The sequence below is a fragment of the Canis lupus genome, chromosome 1, assembly GCF_003254725.2.
Source record: "Canis lupus dingo isolate Sandy chromosome 1, ASM325472v2, whole genome shotgun sequence".
NCBI lineage: Eukaryota > Metazoa > Chordata > Mammalia > Carnivora > Canidae > Canis > Canis lupus.
The window spans coordinates 52931501-52941112 of record NC_064243.1 but is presented as its reverse complement, the minus strand read 5'-3'; positions in this window follow the sequence as shown (position 1 = coordinate 52941112).

The following is a 9612-nucleotide window of genomic DNA, read 5'->3' as shown; positions in this document are numbered from 1 at the left end:
TTCTTTCTTTCTTTCTTTCTTTCTTTCTTTCTTCTTTCTTTCTTTCTTCTTTCTTTTTCTTCTTCTTTCTTTCTTTTTTTCCTCAAGAGTGAGTGAGAGAAGAGAAAGAGGGAAAGAGAATCCCAAGCAGACTCCATGCCGAGCCAGAGCCAGATGCAGGGCTTGATCTTAAGACCCTGAGATGAAGACCTGAGCTGAAATCAAGAGTTGAACCTTAAGCCAACTGAGCCGCCCAGGTGCCCCCATAAATGACCATTCTTGATGAAAGCATAGAAAGAAGGGTGTCAGGAGGAAATAAGGAAAAAAGAAATGGAGGGAGAGAGGTTATTTAATACAAAAGTCAACATGACTATGAGGTCTAAGGGTAGTGCTGTCAAAAGTATCTGCAAAATATTTTCTAGATAAGTCCTCCCATCCCACCCTGTATGGGTAGACTGACATGTTTGAAAGCCAGCTCCAAAGTTTATTCAGTAGTCTCTCATGCCTCTTTCAATCTTTCCTACCCTTCTATGGAGGACTCCTATTTTAATGTGATAGTTGTACAAAGGAACACTTGATATATAGTGACTGAAAAACACACTAGGAGATAGGATGCATTACTCTTTCTCCTCCACTAGAAAAAAAAAAATCAAACAAATGCTTTTCAAGTGTGCTAATTTCCTACAGGAATGTTACCAACCAACTTAAGGCTAAGGCTTTAGGGTTATATAAAATATCTTTTTCTGTCCAAAATCAAATCACATGACAAATCAATAATAAAAAGATATCTAGATAATATATAAATAGTTGAAAACTGTACACCAGAATTATAAATAGCAATAAGGAATTAAAAATATTTTTAAATATTATGAATGAAAATTAAAATATAATCTATCAAATATTAGCAATGAAAAATGAGGTGTCACGCCAGACACTACAGAAATTAAAATGATGAGACAGGGAAATCATGAACCTTTTATAAATAATTGGATATATACTTGAAATGGACAAATTTTTTGAGAGATAGAAACTTTAATAGTCTACTAACAAAAATTATATATAGAGAGATTACCAGAATATGCCATACCTACGTCCTTCATTTTTCAATATAAATTTTAGATTTAGCTGACTAATTTTTAAAAAGCCCTGGTGGCATTATTAATGAATTTATATTGAATCTATAGATCAGTCTGAAGAAAAATGGTATCCTAAAAATATTGAGTTTTTTAAACCATGAACATGGTTTTTCTGCTTTTTTGTTTTTCTTAGTGATATTTTTAATTTTAGGACTTAAATATTTTTTAAAATTTGTTCATTAGCATTTAATAGTTTTGATGCTGTTGTAAGAAAATATTTTAAAAATATCATTTTCAATAGCTTGCTATTAGTATAGAGAATGCAATTACTTTTTAAATATTATGCTTTTAAATCAAGTTAAATTTAGTTACTGATTTTTCTGGCTATCTTGTAGATTATTATGGATGTCTACATAAAATTATTTTACATAAATATATATAATGCTTGTACATACAAAAGTACACAAAAGTTGCAAATATATTTTGTTTCTTCCTTCCTGAACTTTATTTCACATATCTGTTTTTCTTGTCTTATTTTTTTAATATCATGTTAAATAAAGGAGTGGGTTTCCTTAAATATAATCAACAATATATAATCAGATAGGGAGATGTTTTATTTTCCGAAAGAGATTGTGGAAGATAGAGTTAATTCATCTTTTAAGTATTTGATGCAATTTAGTGAAGCCATCTGGTCTTGAGTTTTCTTTATGGTAGATTTTGGAGTTTTTGACTGTTTAACAATTGTTTTGTATAACAATTGGTTGATTTTTTTAAAAAAATTATTTTTTTAATGCCTGCTTCTTCCACTGCCAGGTACTGTACAAAATTAAAACAATATAGTTTTACTTCACAGGAGTCTACAAGTACGATTTTTAATAAAAATTTTAAATGCTTAATGGTTTAGGATTATTTAAATTTTCATGTTTTGATGAGAAATTTTCATATAATTTGCATATTTCCTTTTTTTTCTTTTTTTAATTTATTTTTTATTGATGTTCAATTTACTAACATACAGAATAACCCCCAGTGCCCGTCACCCATTCACTCCCACCCCCCACTCTCCTCCCCTTCTACCACCCCTAGTTCGTTTCCCAGAGTTAGCAGTCTTTACGTTCTGTCTCCCTTTCTGACATTTCCCACACATTTCTTCTCCCTTCCCTTATATTCCCTTTCACTATTATTTATATTCCCCAAATGAATGAGAACATATAGTGTTTGTCCTTCTCCGACTGACTTACTTCACTCAGCATAATACCCTCCAGTTCCATCCACGTTGAAGCAAATGGTGGGTATTTGTCATTTCTAATAGCTGAGTAATATTCCATTGTATACATAAACCACATCTTCTTTATCCATTCATCTTTCGTTGGACACCGAGGCTCCTTCCACAGTTTGGCTATCATGGCCATTGCTGCTATAAACATCGGGGTGCAGGTGTCCCGGCGTTTCATTGCATCTGTATCTTTGGATAAATCCCCAACAGTGCAATTGCTGGGTCATAGGGCAGGTCTATTTTTAACTATTTGAGGAACCTCCACACAGTTTTCCAGAGTGGCTGCACCAGTTCACATTCCCACCAACAGTGTAAGAGGGTTCCCTTTTCTCTGCATCCTCTCCAACATTTGTTGTTTCCTGCCTTGTTAATTTTCCCCATTCTCACTGGTGTGAGGTGGTATCTCATTGTGGTTTTGATTTGTATTTCCCTGATGGCAAGTGATGCAGAGCATTTTCTCATGTGCGTGTTGGCCATGTCTTCCTCTGTGAGATTTTTCTTCATGTCTTATGCCCATTTCATGATTGGATTGTTTGTTTCTTTGGTGTTGAGTTTAATAAGTTCTTTATAGATCTTGGAAACTAGCCCTTTATCTGATATGTCATTTGCAAATATCTTCTCCCATTCTGTAGGTTGTCTTTTAGTTTTGTTGACTGTATCCTTTGCTGTGCAAAAGCTTCTTATCTTGATGAAGTCCCAATAGTTCATTTTTGCATTTGTTTCTTTTGCCTTCGTGGATGTATCTTGCAAGAAGTTACCGTGGCCGAGTTCAAAAAGGGTGTTGCCTGTGTTCTTCTCTAGGATTTTGATGGAATCTTGTCTCACATTTAGATCTTTCATCCATTTTGAGTTTATCTTTGTGTATGGTGCAAGAGAGTGGTTTAGATTCATTCTTCTGCATGTGGATGTCCAATTTTCCCAGCACCATTTATTGAAGAGACTGTCTTTCTTCCAATGGATAGTCTTTCCTCCTTTATTGAATATTAGTTGACCATAAAGTTCAATATATAAATCAATTATTAACTAAAGTAAAGAAATACTTAGATAATAATACCCTTATACTTGGTGACTTCAATCTAGCTCTTTCTATACTCGATAGGTCTTCTAAGCACAACATCTCCAAAGAAACGAGAGCTTTAAATGATACACTGGACCACATGGATTTCACAGATATCTACAGAACTTTACATCCAAACTCAACTGAATACACATTCTTCTCAAGTGCACATGGAACTTTCTCCAGAATAGACCACATATTGGGTCACAAATCGGGTCTGAACCGATACCAAAAGATTGGGATCGTCCCCTGCATATTCTCAGACCATAATGCCTTGAAATTAGAACTAAATCACAACAAGAAGTTTGGAAGGACCTCAAACACGTGGAGGTTAAGGACCATCCTGCTAAAAGAAGAAAGGGTCAACCAGGAAATTAAGGAAGAATTAAAAAGATTCATGGAAACTAATGAGAATGAAGATACAACCGTTCAAAATCTTTGGGATGCAGCAAAAGCAGTCCTAAGGGGGAAATACATCGCAATACAAGCATCCATTCAAAAACTGGAAAGAGATGTTGTGCTTAGAAGACCTATCGAGTATAGAAAGAGCTAGAATGAAATGCCGGAACACCTGCACCCCGATGTTTATAGCAGCAATGGCCACGATAGCCAAACTGTGGAAGGAGCCTCGGTGTCCAACGAAAGATGAATGGATAAAGAAGATGTGGTTTATGTATACAATGGAATATTACTCAGCTATTAGAAATGACAAATACCCACCATTTGCTTCAACGTGGATGGAACTGGAGGGTATTATGCTGAGTGAAGTAAGCCAGTCGGAGAAGGACAAACATTATATGTTCTCATTCATTTGGGGAATATAAATAATAGTGAAAGGGAATATAAGGGAAGGGGGAAGAAATGTCTGGGAAATATCAGAAAGGGAGACAGAACGTAAAGACTGCTAACTCTGGGAAACGAACTAGGGGTGGTAGAAGGGGAGGAGGGCGGGGGGTGGGAGTGAATGGGTGACGGGCACTGGGGGTTATTCTGTATGTTAGTAAATTGAACACCAATAAAAAATAAATTAAAAAAAAAAGAAAAAAACTGGAAAGAACTCAAATATAAAAGCTAAACTTACACATAAAGGAGCTAGAGAAAAAACAGCAAATAGATCCTACACCCAGCAGAAGAAGGGAGTTAATAAAGATTCGAGCAGAACACAACGAAATCGAGACCAGAAGAACTGTGGAACAGATCAACAGAACCAGGAGTTGGTTCTTTGAAAGAATTAATAAGATAGATAAACCATTAGCCAACCTTATTAAAAAGAAGAGAGAGAAGACTCAAATTAATAAAATCATGAATGAGAAAGGAGAGATCACTACCACACCAAGGAAATACAAATGATTTTAAAAACATATTATGAACAGCTATACGCCAATAAATTAGGCAATCTAGGAGAAATGGACGCATTTCTGGAAAGCCACAAACTACCAAAACTGGAACAGGAAGAAATAGAAAACCTGAACAGGCCAATAACCAGGGAGGAAATTGAAGCAGTCATCAAAAACCTCCCAAGACACAAGAGTCCAGGGCCAGATGGCTTCCCAGGGGAATTTTATCAAACGTTTAAAGAAGAAACCATACCTATTCTCCTAAAGCTGTTTGGAAAGATAGAAAGAGATGGAGTACTTCCAAATTCGTTCTATGAGGCCAGCATCACCTTAATTCCAAAACCAGACAAAGACCCCACCAAAAAGGAGAATTACAGACCAATATCCCTGATGAACATGGATGCAAAAATTCTCAACAAGATACTGGCCAATAGGATCCAACAGTACATTAAGAAAATTATTCACCATGACCAAGTAGGATTTATCCCCGGGACACAAGGCTGGTTCAACACCCGTAAAACAATCAATGTGATTCATCATATCAGCAAGAGAAAAACCAAGAACCATATGATCCTCTCATTAGATGCAGAGAAAGCATTTGACAAAATACAGCATCCATTTCTGATCAAAACTCTTCAGAGTGTAGGGATAGAGGGAACATTCCTCAACATCTTAAAAGCCATCTATGAAAAGCCCACAGCAAATATCATTCTCAATGGGGAAGCACTGGGAGCCTTTCCCCTAAGATCAGGAACAAGACAGGGATGTCCACTCTCACCACTGCTATTCAACATAGTACTGGAAGTCCTAGCCTCAGCAATCAGACAACAAAAAGACATTAAAGGCATTCAAATTGGCAAAGAAGAAGTCAAACTCTCCCTCTTCACCGATGACATGATACTCTACATAGAAAACCCAAAAGCCTCCACCCCAAGTTTGCTAGAATTCATACAGCAATTCGGTAGCGTGGCAGGATACAAAAATCAATGCCCAGAAGTCAGTGGCATTTCTATACACTAACAATGAGACTGAAGAAAGAGAAATTAAGGAGTCAATCCCATTTACAATTGCACCCAAAAGCATAAGATACCTAGGAATAAACCTCACCAAAGATGTAAAGGATCTATACCCTCAAAACTATAGAACACTTCTGAAAGAAATTGAGGAAGACACAAAGAGATGGAAAAATATTCCATGCTCATGGATTGGCAGAATTAATATTGTGAAAATGTCAATGTTACCCAGGGCAATTTACACGTTTAATGCAATCCCTATCAAAATACCACGGACTTTCTTCAGAGAGTTAGAACAAATTATTTTAAGATTTGTGTGGAATCAGAAAAGACCCCGAATAGCCAGGGGAATTTTAAAAAAGAAAACCATATCTGGGGGCATCACAATGCCAGATTTCAGGTTGTACTACAAAGCTGTGGTCATCAAGACAGTGTGGTACTGGCACAAAAACAGACACATAGATCAATGGAACAGAATAGAGAACCCAGAAGTGGATCCTGAACTTTATGGTCAACTAATTTGCCTATTTTCAAGTTCTCTCTCTTTTCATCATGTTATCACCAGTTTGGAGTTACCAATTTTGTTAATTTTTCCAAAGAACTAACTTTTGGCTGTGATAATTTTCTCTCTTGTTTTTCTGTTTTCTATGTCTTTGGATTTTATTTTCATCCTCATTATTTTCTTTTTTCTACCTAGATAAATTTCTTCTTTTTGGTTCCATTAAGTGTTCTGTGTTTTTCTATTTCTAACTTCTTAAGGTAGAAATTTACAGCATGGAAGTTAAACATTTATTTTTCTCAAATATATCTATCAAATGGTCTACATTTCCCTGTTAGGACTTTAATTACATTTCACAGTTGTGACATATTGTATGTTCATTTTTATTTTATCTGAAATATTTTCTAGAATCTTTCATAATTTATTTTTTGATTCATGTATTTTGATTCATGTATTATGCCCCTTAATTTTCAAATATTTCCTATTTTTATTGATTTCTCACATCAGTGAGAGAACATACTGTGTATGGCAAAAATCTGTTTAATTTATTAAGTCATATTTTATGGCCAAGATATGCTCTATCTTGGTAAATATGCCATGTGCATTTTAAAAAATGTATATTATTCAGTAGTGAGGTACAGTATTCTATAAATAGCAATGAGGTCAGTATGTTGATCACATTGTTAAAATTATATATGCCTTTACTGTTTATTTTTCTAGTTTTCTACTTATTTCTGAGTTAGGGAAAAGACTAACTTTTCACTGGAGAACATTTATAATCTGTGAGTATTTAATTACATTAACTTACATCTTGTTACATATTTTGTATCTCCTTAAATATATATGTATATATATTTACATATCTATGAAATCAACACATATATGGGGAATATATTGAAAATATATAAAATACACATATATAGTTATTATATGTAATTTAGATAATATTCATGATAGAATTATTAAATTTTTAAAAATTTTCTTTGTCAATTATATAATTCTTTTGGAAAATATAACTGGTTAGTCATGTGATCACAGATTCCTACTAGTAGGTAGGTGATAGCTTTCTCAATTCCAGGCTCTATTTATTAGGAAATCCAACAAATGACAGCAAAATATATTCTTTATTAATTTTTCTCTCAAATGAATAAGTTTACATAGTTTTTAAAATAATTTTATATGCTTTTTAACAACAAATATCCCATACTGAAGGGCTGCATTGTGGCTAAAATATAACTACTAATACGTGTATTATTCAGGATCTTTTCTTTATTCCTTGATAACTCAAACCTAGAACACTCTGGATATGTTTTAGGTGAACTAGGGAAGAAAAAACACTTCCCCAATTTGATTGTACCAATATAATTGCTATACAATTTAAAGTGTTATGCTTTATTATTAATATGTACTGGTAAATTAAAAAAAGTGTTTTCCTTATGACAACATATTTCATCTCCTTAAAGACATTTATTTATATTGATTAATTAAATAACTTAGATAAATGACAATTTAGAAAAGCATTCTGATGAATTTTTTTCTTTTTTTTTTACTTTTAATGGTAGAGGTAAAAGGTTGATTTGAAAATTCTGTGTACAATTTCTCTTGTTTTAGCTTTGTTGTATCATTGTTACATAGTATATGTGTTTATTTTGTGTCTCTCTGGTGATGATGTAGTTCAGTAGTGCTTGGCCTCTGGGTAAGAAGAAGCTATTGCATTAGCTTTGGCTATAAATTGGTACCACTGGGATGGGCAACTACTTAAATTATTATATTATTTTTCACAAGATGCCATGTTCTGAAATATTTCCCATTCATCAACCTAATAGCTCAGTGGGTATCTTCTGTGTCTTTATTGTCTGGGTCAGTTAGCTCTGGAGGGTAGAATGGTGATTATGAGGCCAGAGTTGTGGTTTTAATCTCTATATGGGCCAGTTAGCTTCTCAGTTAGAAAAACCCTGTGTGTAACTATCATTTGCACTTCTAACCTTGTGGTCTTGTAGTCTCACATTAAAGGTTATAAAAGTGATGTGTCCCGGGAATGTAGATGACACAGTGTAATTCATCATTACTATTAGAAAATATATATATAAGGGTAAATATTCCCTTGACTAGGTTTCTTCATTCTTTAATGTGGAAGTATGTACATTGATTTGAAGCTATACATGCTTGCATTTTAATAAACTTTTTTTTCATTGAAATAAATACAAAGCCAACAGCTCTTTGAATCTAGAACATTGAAGGATAAAACAGATCAATGTTGAACTTTGGAGTCCTCTTAAAACTTATAATGTGCCATATTGAAAGCTCCCAGAGATGTGTTTCTGAGAGACTCAAAATTCCTTCAAACTAATTGGAAATTATTTTTTTACCCAGTCTTTCATGATCATCACATTTGTTTACTCATCAGTGTATTTGTGATGTAGTCTTGAGTTTGGATTGACAACCCAATTTTTATCTGGCTAGGTGGCTGAGTCCCAGTGTATCCTAAAGTAAATACTCTTATTTCTGATAATTGTACTTGATCCATGCTTCTGGAACACTCTCCTTGCATGTACTACTCTTTGTCTCTATTCTTAAGAGAAAGAGATTGGGTTTTTAACTCAACATCTTTCTCCATCCATTCCCTCAAGAATATTTTCTATCAGCTTTTATCAAAGTGATGTATAAAACGATTGTGAATTGCTTTAAAAACTTACAATCCAGGTATAGAAAATAAGAAGTAAGGGTTCCTGGGTGGCTCAGTGGTTGAGCATCTGCCTTTGGCTCAGGTCATGATCCTGGGGTCCTGGGATCAAGTCCCACATCGGGCTCCCTGCAAGGAACCTGCTTGTCTCTCTGCCTATGTCTCTGCCTCTCTCTGTCATTCTCTCTCTGTCTTTCATGGAATAAATAAATAAAATATTTTTAAAAAGTGAAATAAGAAGTGAGAATACTTAATTTTAATTCAAGAAAGATCATAGGTCATGACCAATGGGTATAGAAAAGATATAAGCAGTGTTGTAGGAATCCTTCAAATATTGAACTGCTTAATGTTGAGTTCACTGATATGAATTTGATCCTCCTCAATATACTTATTAGAAAGAAATGGAAGTTGGTGGCCAATATAATTATATTTAAATTTTCCTTGCTACTTTGAGTAATGTGACATAAAATAAGTTGCTTAATTTCCCTGAACTTCAATTCTCTACCCATAAATGAAGTATGATAATATATATTTTGAAGAGTTGTCATGAGAATTAACAATAATCTATATGAAAATAAATCCACTTTCTCTTATACAGGATGTTCAGAAAATGTGAATAAATAAATAGGAGATGGATAAATAAGTTGATTATGACTTGATTCTAATGCAAATTTAGTACTTCTTTAAAAGAATAA